The sequence below is a fragment of the Dermacentor albipictus genome, chromosome 6 (genome assembly GCF_038994185.2).
Source record: "Dermacentor albipictus isolate Rhodes 1998 colony chromosome 6, USDA_Dalb.pri_finalv2, whole genome shotgun sequence".
Taxonomy (NCBI): Eukaryota; Metazoa; Arthropoda; class Arachnida; order Ixodida; family Ixodidae; genus Dermacentor; species Dermacentor albipictus.
Genome location: NC_091826.1, coordinates 88,383,952 through 88,408,926, shown reverse-complemented (window position 1 = coordinate 88,408,926; position 24,975 = coordinate 88,383,952). Strand labels below are relative to the sequence as shown.

The window sequence follows — 24,975 nt, the reverse complement described above, 5'->3', positions numbered from 1 at the left end:
AGAAAAGGCATATTGTGTATTTATACACTCGAAATAAGAAGCGGGTATCTTCAGTTAAGGCGTAATATCTGCAGCATTGTAGGATAGAGAGAGAGAGAAAAGGGAAGAAGGAAAGGCATGGAGCTTAACCACACTGAATCTAGTTTGCTACCCTACACGTGGGGTGGGTAATGGGGAATGAAAGAGAGAGAGAGAACGTGAGTCTATACAACACTTTCACATGCACAAAGGTGTAAGATGCGTATGGTTGCCTTCAATTAGTGACGAGGTGCTCGGACTACTTTCTGGGCTAACGAACTGTGTGGCCAGGCTCCCAAGACCTTTGTTTCGGTAAATGGCCTGTCATCGAGTCTATTCAAGGCACACTAGAGAGTCTGACGTTGGTTGTCAAAGCGAGAACAGTGGCGCAGAAGATGACCGATGATCTCTTAAAACTTGCACTTAGCGCACATTGGCGAGTCCGCCATTCCAATACCATAGCTGTAAGAGCTGGTGAATGCTACTCCAACCCAAAGCCGACGCAGCAGTGGTGCGTCACGTCTTGAAAGGTTTGCTGGTAATTTATTTTCAGTGATGGGTCGAGGCTGTATAAACGACACATGGACTTCTGTGGTGTCTTCCAGTAACTTAACGTGATCGTACGAGCGAGACCGCTCGTCTCGCTCGTACTAGCGTCTACTTTTGACAACGGTATAAGGAGTGTCGGTGTGCCATCCTGGGCACATCGAGTAGCGTCATCGGCGAGGTGATTACCAACGATTCCACAATGTCCAGGCAGCCACTGAAGGACGATATCATGTCCTCGTTCAGAAGCGCAATGGCAAGTTTCGTTGATTTTAGACACCATCTGTTCATAATTGGCATGTCGTAAACCTCACAAGCTCTGGAGGGGGGCTGCTTTCGAATCACAAAATATTGCCCATTTCTTATGCGGTTCCTTTTCAATCTATTCGACAGCAGCGCGAGGAGCGGTCAGTTCGAAACCTGTAGATATGGTTACGTGTGAAGTCTTAAACTTGATGAAGACCGATTGAGATGGTATAACAATGGCGCTCATGGAATTTTCCGAGACGGAACCGTCCGCGTAAATCTGGATTCACTTAGTGTATGAGCAATGCAAAAGTTCCAGTGTGATCTGCTTGAGAGCCGCGGTGGTCAGGCTGGGTTTCTTCACTATCCCTGGAACAGCAAGGTAGACTGGAGGCTTTTCAAGCACCACAGAGGGCATGGCGTTCTTGTTGCGGATGAGTGCCTCAATGACAATGAGTGCCGGTTAGCCTCAACTGATCTGGAGAACGCAGCCTTGGTTCTTTTCTCTGGCAAGCAAGCGAGACGGTGGTCAGGGATCCTGGATATATGGCAAACATGCGTCCGGAGTGCGTCGATAGCTATATAGGTAAATATTGGGTGGTCTCTCGAGGTGGCAATTCTTGCTCCGGTCGAGGCACTTCGAGGTAGCCTAAGACATGTTCGAAGGGCTTGGCCTTGAATGCTCTGTAGGACATGGATGTTAGTTTTGTTAGCATTGGACATCCCTGGTGTGCTATATTGCAAGTATCCTAGGAAGGACGTCCTGTATAGTTGAAGCAAAGATGCCATGGATGTGCCCCACGTTTTACCGACAAGACACTTCAGTATACGGGCAATAAAAGTAAGCCTCTTTTACAAGTATGAGGTGTGGTGGCTCCATGAAAGGTCTCAGTCGATAATAACGCCTAGGAATTGGTGATATTTTGCGTATGAAATTGTTTGGTGGCCAATAAAAAGGGTACCATGCAATGAGCTTGTGGGTAAAAGCGACTAAGGCGCACTTCTCGGCCGAAATGCTGAGCCCTTGAGCACGCAGGTGCGATGATGTTAGGGTCACTGCTTTTTGGAGCCTTGCACGCACCTGGAGTCGTGTAAATGCCGAGGCCCATGTGCATGTCGTCAGCCTATACAGAAAGGTTTATTGTATGTGATAGAACGTCGGCAAGTCCAAGGATTGCAAGGTTGAACAAAGTGGGGCTAAGAACCCCACCCTGCGGGACGCCACGGCAAGTGTAATGGTCAGTGGTTTGGCCATCTTCACTGTGCACAAAGAACGATCTTTTGAATAGATAGCTCCGAATCCATCGAAAGATGCGTCCACAATTCAATTATTTTCCAGGGCATCAACGATGGCTTCATGCGTTACGTTATCATAGGCGCTTTTGGCGCATAGGTGGAAAGGCGGTAACTAGGTGCATAGGCGGTAACTTGGTAACTTGGTGTCAGTGTTTGTTGGCTTGTTATGACTATTAAAACTCGGGCCTCTCGGATAACCCCCTTTCTTCTCACTGTAGGCGTGCGAGAATCATTCTTTCCATGACCTTTCCGACACAGCTGGACAGTGCAGTGGGAAGGCAGGACGCTAGGCCAAGTGGCCACTTTGTAGGCTTCAGGAGTGGTATCAAGAGGCTGGACTTTCATCGCTCAGGAACGATGCCATAATTCCGGGACTGGTGGTAACATTCCAGAAGCCTACCTCGGCCATGTTCACCTAGATGGCATAAAGCTGCGTTGGTGATGCCGTCTGGTCCTGGCGACGATGAGCGCCTGCATTTGGCCAGAGCAGCGTCAAATTCCTCAAGTAAGAAGGACACATTCCATTCTGGAAAGCGTGTCGCAGGAACCTCAACCAGAATTTCGCTGTTGATCGTGACCACACTGCTCGCAATCTTTACACAGAAATCTCCGGCTATATCAACCTGTGAGTGGCCTTGATGGAGGGCTAGGGCGCAGAACGGGTGTCGTTGCTGAGGATACGAGCCAAGGCAGCGCACCCTCCACCATATGATGGATAGCGGCTTTCGCGTCAAGTGATTCTCAGAACGTCTTCCACCATTGTTCCTCTAGCCTGTCCTTACGACGCTGAATTTTCTTCTGTATGCGTCGAGTGACTCTAAGGTCATGAATTGGTTCGGTGCGCCTGTACAGCCTCTCAGCTCTTCTGCGAATCGTTCGAAGTCGCTCAAGTTCCATGTCGAAGTCCGTAGGTTTTTTGCAGATTTAAATGTGTACTTGGACGATTCCAGTACACTTGTAATATGGTTCTCAATGGTGCTGGTTAATTCTTCTTTGCATGTCTCTTCCACCTTTGTCCTATATGCGGGCCACCTTACTTGTCGGGAAGTAGAAAAGGAGAAGGTTCCCAATCCACTGATTCTTAAGTAGGTGGAAATATGGTGGCTACCTTGAGTCTCGATATCAGAGAATCACCTAACATTTTGAGCAAGATGCGGTGACACCAAAATCAAATCTAAGCAACTGCTTTAGGTCAAAGCACGCAAGTACGTTGGACTGCCATTGTTCATAATGCTGAGTTCGTGGTCGGAAACAAATTCCACAAGTTTTCGGCTCCTGGAACCTATCCTGGAGATTCCCAAAACGAAGTGATGAGCATCAAAGTCACCCGTGATAATCCGGGGTCCAGAAGTCGCTGCCAGGATGTCTCGCAGTCGGTTGCCGTCGAACCAACCAGATGGGGACATGTAGGAGCCGATAAGGGAGAAGGTCACTTTATTCTTTCAAATGCGCTGACACACGTATTGGTTTCCATCATGAGGCTGCACCAAGTGGAAACGTGAATAAGTTTTGTCCGGATGTAAAAAAATACATTGCTGGATTGCCCGTACGTCGATGCCATAAAGGCTTCGTACACAGAGAGTCTTAGCGCTTTTGGGAAGTTCGGTTCACGTATTACCACTATAGGAAATCGGTTCGCAAAAAACGTATTAGCGGAAACATGAAATCCGTCCGTGATTCAAGTCCTCTGGCATTCCACTGGAAAATCGTCGCACTACGCACTTCATCACGGAGGTAAGGCAGTGGAAGTACCATTGTGCTTACTCAAAATTTTCAATCACTTGGCTCTGGGCATCAAAAACTTGCACTGCGCTTTGTTATGATTGGGGGTTCAATCCCATCGCTCGTGATCCGTTGTCAAGATTGGAGTCGGACATGAATTAGAAGGTAGCTGGCCCGTGCCGTCGTCTAACTTATCCACGCTGAGGACGTTGATGAAGGGAAGGACTGCTTCTCATCGAGAACGAGGAATATGGGTTTATTTACAGTATTTATATCAGCCTAACATGACTGTTTGAGAAAGTACATCAGTCTAACATCACTGCTTGAGAGAGAGTGTCCTGAGGAGCCACACAACAGCGGTTTTTAAACACTCGGTCCTCCCCCGATACCCAGGTGACAGAAACGGACGTCCAAGCACCGTAGGCGAGTGGACCAGGCACCGAAAGGGAGACGACCCGGCACCGTAGGGGCATTTATTCCCCGAACTGCAGCGCACCCGCCCACCGCCCATTGTCTGGCGTCTTGGTCGGTGCGTGGAAAGGGGTGTCACTAGACGTTCCCGTGGCTCAGTAACAATAGTTGGTCCGCCGAGCCCGTTTAGTTACAATGGCGACTTCGTCAAACTCGGCTCCAGCGACGGAGTGTTGAGGGCGCACGTATTGTTCACACACAATCGACTTAGTCACGCCGTGACTAGAGGTGTGCGGCGACGCTCCCGGAATGTTGCCTCCACAGTCGCAACTGGTTGGCGAAACTTGCACTGCAGATGGCCGTTCTTAACAGCTTCGAGCAGCTGGGGTCTTCGAGTTGCGCACAAGCATGTGAATCGCATTTATCAAAGACTGTTACAATGTGGCGGTGATGCTGTGTCAGCTCATCTGGGGGAGGGATTGAGTATTGTGGTGCCACTCCTTGTTGGGTTTTTATCCACAGGGCTTCTCCTTGGCAGTGGTAGTCATGCTTCATCCACGGCATTCTTTTCAGCTGCTCCAATCTGTACAAACCGCGTATTGATATTGCACCATCGTAGGAAGTAGCAGTGATCGCAATGTGCGTAAACAAGATATATAAAGAAATTCCTTAGAGACAATTAAGACTGCTTGCGTATGGGCATGCGAAATAATTATGGTCGCTAGGGCAAACCAATTCATCTATTCTGCACAGCTCTTGTGCGTGGAAGCTCCTGCCTCTTGCTAACTCCGCCACGCTAAGGCCAAATGAAAGCAGGCCAAGTGTTTCAGCGCGCTCGCTTGCCCGCAAGGCTGCTTCTCACAGCACCGTGGAGTAGGTCGAACTTCAAAGAGGAAGAGGCTGACATTGAAATTCTGGCTGACTCGCGCAGGATATTTGCTTGCAATTATTACATTCTAACGGGCATCATTAGGACCAAGATAGTCTGCAGTCCCAATGCCACGGGAATGACAACTTCCAGCAGGCACGGAAATGTCATGCAGGTACGCATCAGTATCCACCTCATATTGCACGATCTTGCGGACGTCTGAAAAGTGACGTTGAAGCATTTTTAGAAATTGTGTTAGAGCCGCACTTTTATCTACATCAATTGACGCTTCTTTACTTAGCTCCGATGGTGAAACAGAATGAAATCGGTTTATGTTTGCGCATCTGGTCATTGCAGCTTTGAAATCTGCATTGGGCCATACATTCCATTGTCTTCAATTCATGAAAGAGCTTATTTTAGCGTAAACAAATTCTCTACTCCTAATTCTTACTGATGTTTGATTCATACGTCAGCAAAGTACATAAGCCATTGTTATTTTATTTAGCACTCTTTTTATAGGTAGCATTCGCATGCTTTGCAGTTTCTTTCGCAGCGTCATACTTCTTTATATTTAGAGCTTTTTTTAACTTGAAAGACGTGTTTGTTGTGCTCTTTAATTAATATGCAGTCTGTAATAGCGTGCCATTGAATGTTGCTCTGGAAATCTTGTTATGCGAAAGCACTGCAGGCACTTTTTATTCCTTATCCTATGTAAGCAAAATGTTTAGAGTAACTTTATGCATGTTGCCACGGTGTAGGGACGGCGGCCATTCAGAGTGCCGGAAACTTTGAATCGTGAAACTAACATTTTTGGGAGAACATGTGCCTAGAAAAGCTGGTTACACTCAAAGGACAATGATCACGACGAGCACAGTTGGCTACAGAGAAACTCATTGAAAAAAAATCAGACATTCGGATAGGGCCCAGCGGCCTAATCAATGTTAGCGCCACCAAGCAGCCGATGTTAATACGTGCACCACACTTCTGGGGAGGTATTCTGTGAGAGTCCACCTAGTGGACTGTCAATTTCGGCCATTCCCGATTGGCCGGTGCCGCACATCTCCTCCTCGCTAGTACAGCTGCATCCAATCAGCAGCAGCCGAAATGGACAGTCCACTAGGTGGACTGTTACAGAATACCACCCCTGGCTTCGGTTTTGGGTACGCACATGTAGAACACTGGCGAGTACTCCAGTGAGCAAAGGTGCCGACCACAGGAGGGCGTGCCAGAGTGCGTCGAGAGGTGCGCATGACTGCATCTGCTGTCGAGAAGAGTGCCACAGGGTTGGTGCGCATGCGCGTTCCGCCATGCCGGACAGGGCGCCATGTTCCTTTCCCTCGCGAGATTACGCTGCTCGTCAACTCGACGTCAGTGGGGTGCCGCTTATTCTGTCTGCTTGAGGACATCATCGCCTCTGTTTCAGTGGTTGGATGCGGCAAAGCTAGCTAGTGCCACCGTCGCACATCGCAATTTTTTTCTGAAATGGCGCAGCGCACTGGCTTTTCCCGCGCCTTTTGATGAATCGCGCAGACTGATTTGCTTCTTATCATGGCGTTATATTAGCGGAAATTCTTCCGTTATTTAGTGCCACGTATTGAAGCATGGTTATTAATCGGTGTCGATTGGGCAGGAGGAGTGCGACTGAGTATCAACGTTATATTATCTGAAAATAACTGCAGCATGTCTTCCGGTGCTAAGAATCTTCAAGAGGCAGATCAGCGGGTGGTTCCTTTGGCCAATTACGCTTAAGAACCTACCTTCTCGTGGCAGATGTGAATCGAGCGCAACAGCAGCATGTGATATAATACTCCGCGGTTCTTTTATTTTGGCCAGTGGTAGTATTCCCGTAGGGGTCTTGGGAGACCTGCACCGGCATTACTTGTTGTCGTCTTCATTCAAGGTTTAAAAATAACACCTATATGGTGCCTATATTTCCTTCTTAGGCCATTAGCGGTAAAGTCAGGCACCGTTATTACTCTGTCGCACTCAATTTCGGTGGCAAACTACATCGATTGCAATACTTTCCTTAATTAAGCGGCAGAGAATGTTGGAAGCGTTTTCCAGTCCGTAATCCTCGTAATCCAGTCCTCGTAATCCAGTCCGTAATCCAGTCCGTAACTCTTAATGACCATCGATTATCTTCCCTGCTCATTACATGTCCTGCCCATGCCCATTTCTTTTTCTTGATTTCAACTAAGATGTCATTAACTCGCATTTGCTCGCTCACCCAATCTGCTCTCTTCTTATCCCTTAACGTTACACCCATCAGTCTTCTTTCCATAGCTCGTTGAGTCGTCCTCAATTTAAGTAGAACCCTTTTCGTAAGCCTCCAGGTTTCTGCCCCGTAGGTGAGTACTGGTAAGACACAGCTATTATAGACTTTTCCCTTGAGGGATAATGGCAACCTGCTGTTCATGATCTGAGAATGCCTCCCAAACGCACCCCAGCCCATTTTTATTCTTCTGATTATTTCTGTCTCATGATCCGGATCCGCCGTCACTACCTGCCCTAAGTAGATGTATTCCCTTACCGCTTCCAGTGCCTCGCTACCTATTCTAAATTGCAGTTCTCTTCCGAGACTGTTTAACATTAATTTAGTTTTCTGCCGATTAATTTTTAGACCCCCTCTTCTGCTTTGCCTCTCCAGGTCAGTGAGCATGCATTGCAATTGGTCCCCTGAGTTATTAAGCAAGGCAATATCATCAGCGAATCGTAAGTTACTAAGGTATTCTCCATTAACTTTTATCCCCAATTCTTCCCAATGCAGGTCTCTGAATACCTCCTGTAAACACGCTGTGAATAGCATTGGAGAGATCGTATCTCCCTGCCTGACGCCTACCTTTATTGGGATTTTGTTACTTTCTTTATGGAGGACCACGGTGGCTGTGGAGCCGCTAAAGATATCGTTCAGTATTTTTACATACGGCTCGTCTACACCCTGATTCCACAATGCCTCCATGACTGCTGAGGTTTCGACAGAATCGAATGCTTTCTTGTAACCAATGAAAGCTATATATAAGGGTTGGTTATATTCCGCACATTTCTCTATCACCTGATTGATAGCGTGAATATGGTCTATTGTTGAGTAACCTTTACGGAATCCTGCCTGGTCCTTTGCTTGACAGAAGTCTAAGGTGTTCCTGATTGTATTTGCGATTACCTTAGTATATAGTTTGTAGGCAACTGACAGTAAGCTGATCGGTCTATAATTTTTCAGGTCTTTGGCGTGCCCTTTCTTATGGATTAGGATTATGTTAGCGTTCTTCCAAGATTCCGGTACGCTCGAGGTCATGAGGCATTGTGTATACAGGGTGGCCAGTTTCTCTAGAACAATCTGCCCACCATCCTTCAACAGATCTAATTATTTCTTAATTCGGACGCATTCAAATGTAATATCCTCCGGCCACTGCTTCCCAATCTAACGTCTGTGAGACTCCAGCAAAATTTCAATATCATAGGTTGCGAGATATGCATTTCATTTTTTGCCACCTCAGCGATAATGTGAGTGTGGTCACTCAGGTGGCTACGGAGTACGCGATGGTGCACTGTGAAGAAGGTGTACAACCAGACATATAGACTAATGAAATAAATGTTACAATTTTGTGCTCTCTCAATTTTTTCGGGTAGGATTATTTGCTTAAAGCGTTCCGTTTTATTTGACTTTTTTTGCGATAGGACTTTATGGCGGCCTGTATATCACGCACAATGTCACATAAAGCTTACCTGGCAAAACAGCTCGGCCCTTTCACTGTTCTCTTGTCGTTTCGCCTTCACGATGTGCATCCTTACGAACATAATAATTTCTCAATACCAGTTAATAAAACCTGCTTGAAAAAAAGCTACCAAAGGAGTTCACTTCTAAAAGAATGGAACAGGAACTGGGAGAAACCACCATGCTTCTATGTTGAAAAGCCAGGAACTCGCCAGCTTACTCACATCGACAGGTTTACCTAAATACGTACGAATAGACCCCTATAAACATATCAGAACATGTTGTTGATAGGTAAATGCACCAAACAATCAATCCAGTGCTAATAGCTATCAATATAGAATGTCCACTCCATAAAAAGCTGAACTAGGATCAACTTGGAAACCATTCTTTGTATTCTAGTTCAGGAGGGTCTTTCTGTACTTCTTTTCTCTACGCGCCCCCCCCCCCCTCTTCCTTCTGCACTTACTTGAAGGGAGGCATTTAACGTTTAGCGCGTGATTTGGACCTACAAAGCCATTTTAGCAGAAAGAAAATCACTGTAGAGTTTCCTTTAAAGAATATTAGAGGGAACTGTGGACACCCGACGGAAGCATGACCGCGTATGTAGCTCGAGAATGATGGCTAATATAGGAATTTATAACAAGTTGCTTCTTTTGGCTTCGAATAGCTTGTGAAACTACAAACTCATTCCTTCCAATAGAATATCACGTTATAAGTGTCCTTGTTTTCCATGATTATGCATTTGAACAGAGACTGACAAATTCCCTTGTCCTGTTAACTGATTGCCATGACTTCACAGCGTTCTAACCTCTGGTGCTGTGGGCGATTAACTAGATGCCGCATTCTTTAGGCAATCCAATTAGCACTGATGTGTCATACATTTTATTGATGCTAAGTATTTATTACAGCCAAGCTGTTTATGAGTAGAGCTCTGTGCATTTTTATTCTGGGCGATCAGACACTGTAGGCTCATCGGGGAGATACTGCAATACCGGGCCGACATGCGGCGCCGGTAAAGCAAGCTTCATGCACTCTTCGAACTTGCAATAGCATGTTGGGTCCAAATGCAACGTGTTATCAGATATTAGGCTGATAACGACAGATACTACACTTACCGGCGTCGGCCATGTAAAGGTTCGCACCACCCTCTCTAGTCGACGTTCCAAGTGCTTCAGTATTTATTCTCCTTTCCTTTGGCTCTCCTTTAGTGGTGGTATCGTCGACACGACAGGCGCGTCTAGTTTCCTGCGGCTTCTTGAGGCGGCGGTCCCGTCGTCCGCGCGAATGTATGTAAAGATTACGGTAAAACAGCTTCGCTGCTCGTGCACCTTAAGTAGCGGAAAGGTAGAGGGTCATACCGCGCCGAAGGTCCCAACCTTGCCGCTGCACCATCAGCGATTTCTTTGAGAAAAATTGAGGACTATCCATTTAAAACAAGAAGTCTTTCTGTAAAACATTTTCGTGAAAAAAATTTTCAACACTTCTAGGAACATGTGAAGTTTTTTAGAAAGCTCGAAAGTTCAAGTCGTAAAACGCATCGTCAAAAAATTTTCTTTGCCTAAATTAGGCGAGCACACGATCTTCCCTCGAGAATGAAGATAGCCTTTTCACTTAAGAAAAGGTTTATTGATCTTTACGTTTCCGTGGGTGTTTTATGTTTTACTCTATATGTGTATGGAATAACAAGGGCATGAGAAACTTTTCATCACGGTTGTGCTTAATAGTCTTTTTGTATATGCGTATTTAGGGTGGTCACACTCATTCTTTTATATGTCGAAACGCTGGAATAAAAAAACGCATGCCATTGATTTCGCACACGTTTATTGCATCCGACATGGAGGAAGGAAACCCAGGACAGGCCCCGACCAGCACGAACGTATTGGAGAGAGTGTGGCCATAGTCACATGCTGTTTTTTGCGAAGGAGCAATGGCACGGGTACCCTAAATGTCAACATTGCCATAGCAACCGCGCCCACGAAGCTTTCGCTGCTGCGCTCGGTTCCTGAAAAGTGAGATTAGATTTTTGCGCCGGTGTCTATTTCGCAGCACATTTTGTTCGCGAAAAAAGATGACTTTCGAATGTGGGGTGTAAGCTTGTATGTTGTGCTTGGGTTTGTGAGACTGACCCCCGTATTCACAAACGCACCTCGACTTGACCCTCCACTCGAAATGCTCCTTGAGGGCGGTTTTTCATTTCACAAATCGCCCTCCACTTGAAACGCGCCTTGAGTGAAGAAAGCTCGAGCGCTTTACTCGAGAATCTCAAGGTAGCCTCGCAGCTACCTTGAATCGCTCCTCGAGTGAAGTTAGTGCGTAAACATGGCTGCCTTGCGATCTGTCGCTCGCCTCGTCAGCATTTTCCGATGGACGCCAGTTGCCTCCATCGCTTTTCTTGGGTTAACCGTGCAGCGCATTTTCAAGGGCTTCGTTTTAGGGACCGTTGCAGTCCTCTGGAGCGCTTCGGCACCGGAATTATTCCACTGCAGCGCCGAGACAGATCGGCCGTCCTGTCAAGAAGACTGCGAGCTAGTGCAGCGATTGTCGTCTTACTCCGTGCTGAGCCAGTTGGTGACCTGCACACTGGTATTCTTCGTGCCAGTGCTCCGAACCTACTATTGGCGACAGTGCATTCACGTGTTTCTCGCGGCTTATCGTAGAAAGCAGCATCAGTTCAAGCACGGCGCGATACATAACTGCGGCGGACTTCGAACTTGCAAAAAGAAAACAGCTACGAAGATTCCTGTCATCAGTGGGTGTATTGCCTGTGTGCGTGTGTCGCTTGCGCGAGCGCCGACCGTCGCCCCTTCGGCGCTGTTTGTATGTACTCGGGCAGATCGTCACTGCCTACTCTAATCCAAGGACGGCGAAACACACCGCAGCAAAGCGAGCATCTTTGTAAACGAGCAGGTGCGTTCACTTTAATTTTTGCAATTTTCTTTAATTTGATGCGGCTAGTTGCGCTAAGGAAAATAAGAAAAGGACTGTAATTTCGCGCGGACCGTGTGCAGTTGGTGCAATTTCAAGTCATAAGCAATAATTACGTAATCCTTGCTTCAAACAATTCAGTTTAATTAGCTTGTCATCCCTATGAAGATCCAAGCTCAACGAGGAAGTCACCAACTATGAAATGGCATTCAGAATTATACCTGCACGTATACACAGGTTAATGTAATGTTTTGTTCGAATAAAAGATACAATAACAATACAACAGAGTAGAGTTTTGTTCATCACATTATTTTTTACTCCGATAAATAAAGGTGTAGCAGTGTAGTGACAGCACCTAATACAGACAGAGCTAGCAAGTGGTAGCAGATATATCTCGCACACCTTTATTGCGAACATCCCAGCTCTCTATAGGGTTCATTATGTAAGTGTTAGATCGCTGTTGTCGGTCTTGCTGAGCAAGCGGTAGACCAGCTGAAGAATGTTTCTTTGCAAACAAAAATAAATAAAAACAGTATGAGCTAATTAATGTAAAAAAAAAATCGCGCTCTAGAACACAAACTTCTTAAACTAATGTACTATTACGAAATGTAAACTAAAGAAAACGAATACAGTACCTAAGCTAGTTTCATGGACCTTCTTTAACATCGTTGTATGTTTATTACCAACCCCTTCTCTTTGCAGGAACCAGGTTGCCAACACACGCACGAAGAGCAACTGCCTTTCCAACTGTGCTGTGTGTGCTGCGCTTGCATTGGTGTGCAAGTGGAGGAGAGGTCCAGTCAATGTCCTGCTGCACTATAATAGTCGTCGAAATATTCTGCTTAAGACATCAATCATTTTTCTAATATCCTACCAGCTCAAACGTCACCACTAAAAGCAGTTTGACTGCATGTATTTGCCTTCATAGACACGTTGTAGCTGAAGTCATTGTATTTTTCATCCAGATGACCTTTCTTCAGTCATATCTATTAAGTCAGTATGTACCGCTTAATAATTTCTGGTCAATTCAAGTGGCAATTTTTTTCTAAAACAATAAATTAACATTATTCTCGCCTTTTTGTACTTTGATAGTATGCAATACTGCGTGAACTCTGCACTTACAAACAGAAGCAGTATGAAGGAGAAGAAAGGGGGTTGACCGAGGGGCGCGGTTTTTAATAATCATATCATGAGAAGCCAACAAGCAAAGTCATCAAAGACAACAAAAGGGAAATTACTTGTACTTACTAATTGAATTAAATGATAAATTAATGGCAATGAAAGTGGATGAAAAATCAACTTGCCGCAGGTGGGAAATGATGTAGTTCTAGTAGTAGTAGTTAGTTCTAGTATTAAAATATAAATACACAAAAAAGTGGATGGGAAAACCGTGCCGCGGTAGCTCCATTGGTTAGAGCATCGCACGCCTATGGCAAGTTTTCTCAACCACTTTCATTGCCATTAATTTGTCATTTCTTTCATTCAATTAGTAAGTAGAAATAATTTCTCCTCTGTTGTCTTTGGTGTCTTCGCTTGTTTGTTTCTAAGGGTATAAACAGAAGGAGTAGTACTGCTGACAAATATATTCTAGAATAAAACACCATCTCTGTTCAAGACAGTAGTCTGTCGGGTGTAGCCACCGGATGGCATGCAGTGGTAAATTCTTGTAGAACATATGCTGTTTCTACCCTGCTTCTAGCTTCAACTTAAAATAAATCGTGACGGCCCGAACAATGAGTTTCTTCGATTGGATGCGGATGACAGTTGGCTTCAATGGGGCTTGCAGAACTTCAGCAATTGACCGAGGTACAACACCCAGGGTAGCAGCGTGTCTTGTGGGATACCAAAATAGGCCAAATGGTGATGCAGACTGTCACAATGACAATGCTGAAAAATACAGTATAGAGCGCATTACTACCGTTATTTCAGAAAAGCTGAGATAAACCATCAAAACTATGGCATATTTTTAATCTGAACTTGCTCATGCTAAAGTAGCTTCAGCATGCCACAAAATACTGAAGTGCTGGCTACAAATACTACGGAAGTGTTGCTTCACAATTTGTGCGCAGCAAAAAGATCCTGTCGCAGCTGCAAAGCACCACGGGCAACTGATGACCTCGCCCATCATATTCATGCGATTTAAAACAAAAATTATATGACAGCTGAAGGGGAATAAAAAATTAATTTGATTTCATTAACATGGCTGTTTCATGTTTGTGGTTCTAAATAACAGGGTGTCCATTTTGCCATATTGTGAATGTGGAGACACGTAACATGAATATTTTTACAAAGAATATGAAAATAAGCACAGTCTAATTACCGGGTAGGCTAGTCAAGTACTTCTTCAGCACCTAGCTTCTTTCAGGGAAGCAAGCTGGTGCAATTCCAGCAGGCAGGCACCTTAGCTATCGATGCTTTCAGGTCTGCCAGAAGCCTTACTGTGCAGCACAGGCGTTGATTTTTTCATCAGCTGGTCCTTCCAAGGCCCACATCCTGCACCAGAATGCCAAAACTTTTATGTAGACAGGGCGCTCGCGCGCTAAGTAAATACAGTATACCTAAGCAACGGAAATGAAAAAAACGTAGCACAACTAAAAATATGTCGGCATTGCGTGAACTTGAAAGCCCAGTTTATGGAACGTGCATCAGCTGCTACCACATAGCACATTGAAAGAGTTAGGACGAAAAAACAAATGGCGGTGATGAAGTATTGACAAGTGAATTTTTGGAAGATTAAAACATTGCGTAGCGTATAGGTGAAGTGAGGAAGCACAGGAAATGCAGGCACCAGTGCTGGTTCGTTGACCATATGTGCTTCAAGTTGAGCAAGCCGACTGACCACCACGGCTTCTAAAACAAACTACAGGACTCAAAAGACGCTTGTTTCTTTTTTCAACTTGCCGGAGCTACGCACTCAACCATATACGTATTCTGCCACATGTATACTATAACTGCTTCTCCTCTACCGAAAGATTTCATACGCGATACTGGAATGATCGTTGGATGCAGGCGCCGATACGTACCTTCTGCATTATCGTTTAAAAAAGCGAAACCAACAACAGATTGTCGTGCCGAATCTTCCACAAGTTCCCATTAGCAAAGAAATAATAATAATATATGTTTTAGACTAGCTTATGCTGTCCGAATATGTTTGAGGTACTAATTAATGCCCGCAGCATGAGCAACTGGAGTCAATCATGCTTGTGTACATCGGAAACGGCTTATCGACAGCGCAGCGGCAACCTCAAGAAAACCGCATTGACACACTGTGCTTCCATGAAAGAATGGCTCACTCACCCATATTTTCTGTCCTGTTGTTGCTTTCAGCAAACTCACAGCACCACTCGATCTTGAAGGTAAACAAAGCTGCCCATCGGCCGTTCCATCTGTGGCCTCAGAAGTCATTCAGGCTCGGTCACCATACGCACAAGAACAAAATCACCCATCATAACCGCGATTACCAACCGCAACGTCCGTCACCAATGAAACACTAGGGAAAAAAGAGCAGCGGACTAATGCCGGCGCAAATTATCTTGGATCTCAGCCTTACGCCATGCTCTCAGCTGTTGGGATGCGATTGTTGCCAGACCTCAAACACAGCTCCCGCTTGCTCTATCAGTCGAACGCTCACAGTGGCAGCGTTGCCGAGCTAAAGTTGTACATTGCGCCGTGTAGTTGTTTGATTAGGAAGACGAATGAACTGAAACACATATTTGTATTAACTAATGGGACTTTTAATAAGCACATTAAAGAATAGTCTCGATATCAGACGCTTTTCTCGGTCGATACACTTCACTTGAGTCGAGGGCGCATTTTCAAGGCGTTCCTTGGCGGAGGAAAGGTGAAGTAGTGTTCATGAAACGCAATGGAGCCTTGAGTGAAGGAAGCCCCGTCGCCTCGACTTGGCTGAGTCGAGGAGGAGCTTCAAGTGAAGGCGTGTTTAAGAATACGGGGGTGAGTGTCAGCCAGCAACATATACACTCAAGCAATCACGGCGCAGATCTTCGTCGTCGTCTTGAATGTGCCACGGAAAAAAAAAACAGGAGTGCGTCTGCTTCACTGAAACTGCTACATAACTTTCGTAGGTTTTGTTTTCACACCTGTCGGGAGCACACACTTCCGGCGGTTCGTAACAGTGCGAGTTCAATCTTTGCGCCCATCTGCTCCGGCGAACTGCAGAACCACTGATTCGAGGCCCAAACTTTTTACAGTCCATGACTCGAACAGGCCTTCCCATTTTTTTGTTCAGTTATCGCAGCCTGGATGTTAAATCCTGCGCTTCACAAATGTCAGCAGACTGCCACGGTCACTCTGAATTTAACATTTAACTACAAGACAGACAGGCCGAGCAACTAAACGCATTTATTTTTTTCCATCATCTTTTTAAGCGTAGTAGTTCGAACTTCAGCATGCCAAAGCATTTAATGAGGAATCGACGTCACGCCTCTAACATCATTGCCAACATGGTCGCTAAAGTGTTGGCTGATATTTGCTACATATTTGCCTTAATAAAGCAACCGATTGTTTTCTTATTCACAAAGTTCTCGTTCATTTCTAAATATTAGTGTACCCGACTGCACTCTGTACTCACCGGTGTAACATTGCGATGGCGCGTGACGACGCTATGGAGGCCGTCGGCGTACGGAGACATCCGGTTAAATGCGCTCTATTCGGGCTGGCGTTTTTTATTGGCTAGTCTAATAATTTCTAATAAAGCATTCAAGTAAAAACTTGAGGAGCTGATTATCTTGTCTAGATGTTCCTCCATCGACTCAGGAAATTTTGCGTCCGCGCGAGTTCTACTTACCGCTAGGACGCTTTCCTACGAAGGGGAAACACGTGCAACCGCAGAGACCGGTATACCAAAAATTCACAATTTTTTTCTTGCTTAAAACGAAAATAAATGTCATAAGAGTTTCTCCCATTGTAGACAATGGATGTTTCTAATAAATACAATATTTAGCGTATGTTTGTCCCAAACACCTCAATGCTAAATTTACGACGAAACATAGGCTAAACCTAACTTTTTTGCAACTTTGTAGCCATCTGTACAGGCCATTTCACGGTATATTTGTTCCAAATTATCTTTCACTTACAGTACAACTTGCCGGCAATTAGTTACTATGAGACATATTCTTTCGTAAAAGTTAACTTTCTGCAAAAAAAGTCCCAATATGCACAAAATTTCGCATATTTAGTGCCATATAGAAAACTCACAGAAACGTATAGATCGATAAAACATTCTTCAAGTGAAAAGCCTATCTTCATTCTCAACAGAAAATCGTGGGCTCGCCTAATTCAAGAAGACAAAATTTTTTGACGATGCGTTTTACGACTAATACTTTCGAGTTTTCTAGAAAAATTGACATTTTCCTAGCGGAGCTTTTTTTTCGCAAAAATCTTTTACCGAAAGATTTCTTGGTTTAAATAGATAGTCCTCAATTTTTCTCAAAGAAATCGCTGATGGTCAAGCGCCAAGGTTGGGACAGTTGTCGTGGAGCCACCCTATATTATTCTATCATATCGGTTAGTACGCTGCGGCACACTGGCAGGGCTTTCGTTGGAGCCAGCTCTTCATCAATTGCACGTAAGCCTTTTCCGTTTCTACCACCTATCTATATCAAGCAATCTGAGCTGCTTCCTGCTAAGTATTTTGCCCATCTTTGTCTAGAGCATGATAACATACTTAGATGAAGAATCTTTTTGTCAATGCAAGCTGCCTTTTAGCAAAATGTTATTATTGGTTCCATCTAAACTACACTTCTACGTTCATGCCTCACATCCTTGTGTGCTTTCAGCCTGAAGTCTGCGGGGACAGCACAAGCAAACATTGCCATAAGATATGTGGGCCCAGGATCCCCTAGAATTGACACACCAGTCAGGTGTTTTCAAAGGACAACACAATCTATACTCAACTGAAACGATTATTCACCCCCTCTATAAACGACAGAACAGTGACAATCGTAATAATTTGTAATATGGAATTCCTAGCGCACCTAAGCACATGTCGACCGAAGAACTAACCGGTGTGCCGTGGTCGGTGCCGTCGCGCTTGTCGTCGTGGCTGCTCTGCAAGACAATTGGAAGTCCAGCACCTCCTGAGGCGGCTTGTGCCAGACCATGACATAGCGGCACCACTGGAAGCGTACTGTAGGACACCAGAACACCCGACGGATGCAGTAGATGTCATCGGCTAGCCAGCCATTGTTGCCACAGGCAGCTGGTGGGAAAACCGAATCACGTAGTCCACAGGCGGGTGCCTCCTTGATCCCAGACCGCGAACACTGCTGGCCACCAGGTCTTCAAATACCATACGGTACTAGGGCACTACGAAAGCAGGCCGCCGGTCGCCGGGTGATCGGCAGGTGCAGAGTAGGATATCGGCCTCCGCATGTCCTTATGGCTGCAGGATGCCCCGTTTTAGAAGGTCCCGACTCGAACCACCGGTCAGCGATATGCCGTCCGAATCTTTCCACGCATGATTCGCTCGAGTCGCACGTCTCTATCGCTCTCGTGGCAACGACTTTCCTCTTCCTCACGTCGCGGCCCCACAATGCACATCATCACTGCCGTTCCCTCGTCGCCTCGTCGCGGGCACACGATACACGCCATCGCTGCCGTTCCCTTTTGGCATGGTCGCGGCCATACAATACACATCATCTCAAACACCCCTCGCATTATAAGGTTGATGACATCAATTCTAATCTACGACAGGCGTAGAGCAAGCTGGAGCGCCGGCGCGATCTCGTTATTCGAAGCTTATTTTGGTCCAAATGTTCATTTTTGCACAAAGCATGATATGCAAACGAAGTACCACAAGTTTAGTACAAGGCTTATTAGGAAAAGTAAGCATCATTTAAAAGCAACGAAAACGAATAACAGAATTACTTCTAGAATTGAAAATTTCTGGAGAGCTTTCTAGACACCTGAGAGGCAGAAGTTGATTCCCGCCCTTTGCATTTCTTCAGCATACTATTGTGGAAGATCCTGACTTTTCACTTAAATCAATGGCGTAATTAACGTCGTTCTTCACTTCAGCGACCTTAAATAGTCATCACCATTGCATGAGAAGCTTCTTTGAGTCAGCAGATAAAAGAATAGGAACCTTGTCGCCGGGTAGTAGTCATCGTTGCGTGCTCTTACGATCGTGGAAAAGCACCTGGCTTATATGTACTTTATCAAGCTCCCCGTGAACGAGGTCACATGTTTCTTCGAGTCGGTTCCGAAGGTCAACAAGGTAGGAGTACGCTGTTCGCACTTCATCATCAATCGCGCCTTTTGTCCACAGCGCTTTCGAAATATTCAATGGTGCACGCACGATTCTGCGATAGATTAAGTCAAATGGCGAAGAGCCGAAAATGGCGTGTGGCACTTCGCGTTAAGCGTAGAGAAGAGGAGCAATGTAACGATCCCATTACCGTGGCAACACTTGGCACATTTTTTTGAGTGTGGCGTATAGGGCGCCGTTCAATGCTTCCACCAATCAATCGGTCATGGCATGGTATGGAGTGGCACGGAATAACTTGAGAGGGAGTTGTCCCATTTCCTTCATGAGTTCCGGCATAACACTTCTACCGTGATCGGTAAACAACTTCTCGGGGCAGGCCCACTCCGGAAAAAAAAAATCAAGTAGGGCTTCTGCGCACCTGAAAGCTTCGATGCTGGGGCATCCTGCGGTATCCGGATAGCGAGTAGCAAAGTGAATTAAGGTAAGCACTTAGCGATTTCCTTTATAGATAATGGTTCCGTCAGGTCAACAGCTACTCGTGAAATGGTGCCCGTCTGAGAGCCATGCTGCCCAATGAAACAACTCCGACTTTCCCTCTTGGCATTGTCCTCTAACACATATCACACAACTTGACAAGCCGTTTGAGATATGCATGCATCCCTGGCCAGCAGAAATCTCAGAGGATATGATCTGTAGTCTGTTGGACACCCTGGACCAGCCATGGAGCTTTCTGTAGTCTGTCGGACCAGCCATGGAGCTTTCGTGACCAACTCCGAAAACATGTTGTCTTGATGTGGTTCACGCGACTACTTGTTTAACGTTTCTTCCTGTAGAAAGACGGTAATGGGGATAGAGTAGACCCACCTCATCGAAAAATGAAACGTACTCTCCTTAGAGTAAAACTGATTACCTATTGTATTGAAGTGGATCTTAAGTCCTGGCCCTTCTTTCTCGGGTAGTTAAGCTCGGGCAACATCTAAAGAGCGAACTATAGAACTTTCATCATAATCATCGTTTATTCTTCTGTGCAGACGACAACAGAAATCCAGCTTTATTTTTACCTGCATGCCGCTGATCTGCTCGAACCACTTCTTTCGGGAGACACGTTGTCAATGTAGTCCCAAGCCACATCCGGCTCCTGTGGCTTCTTGACTACTGGAATATTGCTGTGAATGAGGTCGTACAGATCGTTTTCTTGAATGAAGCATTCATGTCCCCAAAGAAGTTGTGCGCGTGTATTGGGATGTTTGCTTCGGGCAATTCCGTGGCATTCCCATCTAAAAGCACAACTGTCATGATTTTCTCGGTAAGGCATCCATCGGGTAAAAACCACACCGTACAGTAGCTGTGTTTCTGCCCACGGCTCTCAAGACGTGCGCAAGTTGTCCAAGCACTCGCGGTTCCACAACGGGCATATAGACTAAGAACATAGATGACTTTTGGGGGAGTTCAACTACCGGGAATGTCATATCCGTGGAACTGGCCACAGAAAATGAATCCTGATTATTTAGCAAATCTACTATGCCAGAAGACACAGCCTTATCTTCAGTCTAATCCTTGCAGCCAAAGGCTTTGCGTCCAAGCAGCCCGCATGTCTTGCATTTACAAGATTATTTCAACGTGTTACAACACTCAGAAGAGGTATATACCTTGCGGCGACGAAGGAAGCAGCTCGGCTGATGTTTCTTCTGAGGTGCAACACTGGTTTCTTCCCGTCCTTCGCGTCCTATATAGCTCTTCCAATGTTCGGTAGTACCCTGGATTTTGATAAAAGTTGTCAGTGGAGTCTGAAAGGCATGCAAGAGTTTGGGATTCACTTTCCTTGAGCAAGATGGCAAGCTTTGGATGACAGCAACGTAAGAAATGCTCAGTGTAAGTGCCCCGATTGGGCCGGCCGCGCTGCAATTTCGTCTGTATTCGGGGAACTTTCTTAACGCTCGGTATACCGCTTTTATTTAGCACGTACTGAACAGCAGAAAGCTGCAGCAGAAGTTTTCCATGTTGCTCTACAATTTGCACGGACACCTTTAATCGAGTTGTAATAATGGGGATGTCAATCAAATAATGAAAGCTAATTATGTACTTAGGCGGACTGTGAAAATTATTCTGTCTCCAAGCGACACCAAACAACGTTAGCTTTGTTTTTTCCAGCAACGTGGTATATGCATATTTTGATATCTTGGTGTTTAATATTTGGCACACCCTGTAAGTGGGTGTTTTACTTTGAGATTACTCCTGAATTTGGACATGAGTCAAAGATAAATTTGGGAATTTTGGACATGAGTCAAAGATAAATTTGGGAATGTGTGAATTTGAAGTTCGCACATGGGCCAACTTAATGTGGGGGTGGGGCAGCTAAAAACTGGGGAGTAGATTATCCTAAATTTAGGGATGGGCCAATCAAAATGTGTGGAAGGACCATCTCGAAATTTGAAGTTGGACCAACACTACATTTGAAGTTAGCCAACTTCATATTTGGGCGTAGGACAACTTTCAATTTGTGTCTCATTTTGTCAATTTGTGTGACAATTTGTGTGGCGTTGGCCTAATTAAAATTTGGCGATGGACCAAAGCAAATTTTGGGCTGAGCAAAATTGTATTTGGTGGAGAATCTATTTGAAATTCAGAGTCGGCCAATTTAAATCTGTGGTTCTCCACTTTGAGTTTCTTAATTCGGACACATTCAAATGTAGTATCCTCCCGCGACTACTTCTCAATCTTGCATCTGCGTGACTCTCGCAAAATTTCCATATCATAGGTTGGAAGATGCGCATTTTATTTGCCACCTCAGTGATAATGTGAGTGTGGTCGCTCAGGTGGTTACGGAGTACGTGATGGTGCACTCTAAAGAAGGTGTACAAACAGACATATAGTCTGGTTGAATAATGTTACATTTTTGTGCTCTCTCACATTCTTTGGTCAGGACTTTTTGCTTCAAGCGTTTCGTTTCATTTGACTTTTTTTTCCTGTAAGGCTGTTTGGCAGCCTGTATATCACGCGCAATTTCCCATTAAGCTTGCCTAGGAGTTACAGCTCGGCCAATTCTTTGTTCTATCGTCATTTCCCCTTCATGGTGTGCATGCTTACGGATACATTTATTTCTCAATACCAGTTAGAAAAATCTGTTTGAAAAGAGCTAGCAAAAGAGTTCACTTCTAACACAACGGAATACAAGCCAGGGGAAACCGCCATCCTTTTAAGTTGAAAAGCCAGGAACTCGAAAGCTTAGTCACGTCACCAACACATAACTCCGCCTGCTTTGCCTAAATACGTATGAATAGACCCCTATAAACATATAAAAACGTACGGTTGATACGTAACTGCACAAAACAATCAATTCAGCCCTGGTAGCTATCAATCTGGAGTCCACTCCATAAAAACTTGAACTAGGATCAACTAGGAAACAGCTCTTCGTAGTCTTGTACAGGAGGGTCTGTCTGTACCTTTTTTCTCTACGCTCGCCATCGCTTTCTTCTGCACTTATATGAAGGGAGGCATTTAACGCTCAGCGTGTGATGTGGACCTACGAAGTCATCTAGCAGGAAAAAAATTCCTGTAGAGTTTCCTTCAAAAAATATTAGAGGGAACTGTGGACAGCCGACCGCACATCTTGCTTGAGAATGATGGCTAATATAGGAATTTGTATCAAGTGCGTTCTTCTGGCTTCGAATAGCTTGGGAAACAACAAACTCATTCATTTTAACAAAAGATCGCGTTATATGTGCACTTGTTGTCAATTATTATGCATGTGAACAGAGACTGACAACCTTCGCTTGCTCAGTTAACTGGTTGCCATGACTTCACATTGCTCTAACCTGTGCTGCTGTGGGCGATTAAATAGATGCCGCGTTCTGCCAGAAAACCAATTAATAATGACCCATCGTACATGGTATTGATGCTAAGTATTTATTACACTCAAGCTGTTCATGAGTAGAGTTCTATACATTTTCATTCTGGGCGATCTGCCACAGTGGGCTGATTACGAAGATACTGCAATACCGGGCAGACATGCGGCGGCGCTAAAGCAAGCTTCAAGCACTCTTCGAACTTGCAATAGCATGTTCTGTCAAAATTCAACGTGTCATCAGATATTAGGCTGATAACGGCAGATACTACACTTACCAGCGTCGGCTCTGTAAACGCTCTCTTTGTCGACGTTCCAAGTGCTTCAGTATCTTCTTTCCTTTTTCTTTCCTTTAGCGGTGCTCTCGTCGACACGTAAGGCATGTCTTTTTTCCTGCGGCTTCTCGAGGCGGCGGTCGCCTAGAGAAAGAAATTCAACAAGAGGGGACACTCGGCAAAACTGGCGACAGGAAACACTTCACGCCTAGTGTCAACTCCATCCGTTAGTTGACGTGACCATCAAAAAGGACTGTGAAATGAACTTACAGACAAACGTTTTATTTTTTTTTATTCTTTCCCACTAAAACTAAGAAAAGCTTTCCGTGTAAATGAACGGATGCATTGCGACATATATTTCTTACGTCGCCTAGCAACAAGTTAGCGGCTCGTCTGACGCACGTGCATATGTCATGTGCCAGACATGCCACAGGAGCGAGCGAGGCTGGCTGCGCATTTGAAGCTCGCGCGCTCGGTGACCCTTCTCTTTTGGATGTCTATTTTTTGGGCTCCTGGCGTTCCCATGTGTCCTGCCTGCATTTCGACACGGCAGCGCTCCGCTACTGGACTACAACCGTGTGAGGAATTTTGTTTGAAAGTCTGTGACGCACTTCAAGCACATTCAGGCTTACTGCAAAAAACTCAACCTATATAGTGACGCATTTATTGAAAAACAGCTCCGCCGTCCAAGCATAGTTACTTTCCCTTAATTACTCGTACTGCGAGATGTTTGCGACGCTTTCTATGAGCTCAAGCATTATCTTAACTTATTTCGGCAGTTTTTCGGCACGCTAGCCGCACCTCGGCCGTGTGACGCAGTTTCGCGTGTATTGAATCTTACCGGGACAAGTGCTGGCGCTTTCTCTGACCCCAGACATTATTGTAACTAATTTCGCTACTTTTTGCGGTACTTTTCAAGCACAGTGGCCACGCTCGGCGTGGTAATGCAGCTAACAAAAACCAGCTCGGCTGTATGCCGCAGTTTAGCGTGTACTGAATCATACTGCATGGGAGAAGTTCGTGACGCATTCTCTGACCCCAAAAATTATTGTCAATCATTTCGCTACTTTTTGAGATGCTTTTGAGGCATGCTCGTCGCGGCAGGGTTTGTGAAGCTTTTGACAAAAAAGCAAGTCGGTCGTGGTGAGTTAGCTTTGCGTGTATTGAATTGTGGGACAAGTTCGTGGCGCTTTTTATGGCCATGCAACTACACATACCATATTTCGGTACTCATGCTTGTCGAAAACGCGAAGGGCCATTGGCAAGAGTGATAACATGGTATTGTGCTGCTTTCGCCTGAAGGACGCGTGAAAGATAACACCGTGATGCTCAAGAACCTGACATTTCTTCCTTCTGGGTGACTGAAAAAGGGCTTTGCACCCACGAATCTGTCTTGCGTGTGACTAGAAGGCATTCTGCAAGCGCGTAACTCAGTCTGGCTGTGAGCCTCTGTTATACTACTCTTTCATTGGCGTATCATATCGCGTCGACTGAGGCCAAGTTGTTTTGGACGCGTGCAGTCACGCGTGTATTTCTGCTCTTGAAGTGCAGGAAATAATGCCCGGGAAGGGAGGAATGTTTGAAAATCGGATGTTTTCTTCAGATTTTATGGCATTGTCTGGGAGGAGTCTATTTGCTAGGAAATGCATGTAAAAGTGAATTTCTCCTCTACACGCATTATTCCTGTTAGGTCAATATGCCAAATTGACACATCCTTCTAATTTACTTTTTTTTCAGCTGATGGCATCCGGTGAAGCTTCGTGCTGCAACGACTACTGCTTACCTGGTGCACAACTTTGGATGAATGCACAAGAAGCCCGAAACGAGCATTTATATCGAGCAAGATAATGATTTCATTATATCAGAAGACGTCTTGCGTTATCT

General features: G+C 45.3%; 1 long non-coding RNA gene across 1 annotated transcript in view; it reads right to left on the bottom strand.

Annotated features, from left to right (window-relative positions):
* LOC139061279 (uncharacterized) overlaps positions 1 to 23,210 on the bottom strand; it is a 28,656-nt gene extending 5,446 nt beyond the window's left edge. Inside the window, exons 1-2 of the long non-coding RNA XR_011515322.1 lie at positions 23,095 to 23,210; positions 20,622 to 20,729 (exon numbers count right to left, since the gene is read on the bottom strand). This is a non-coding gene — a long non-coding RNA (uncharacterized lncRNA). The remainder of the gene's footprint in view (positions 1 to 20,621; positions 20,730 to 23,094) is intronic.
* Between the last annotated feature and the right edge of the window lie 1,765 nt (positions 23,211 to 24,975).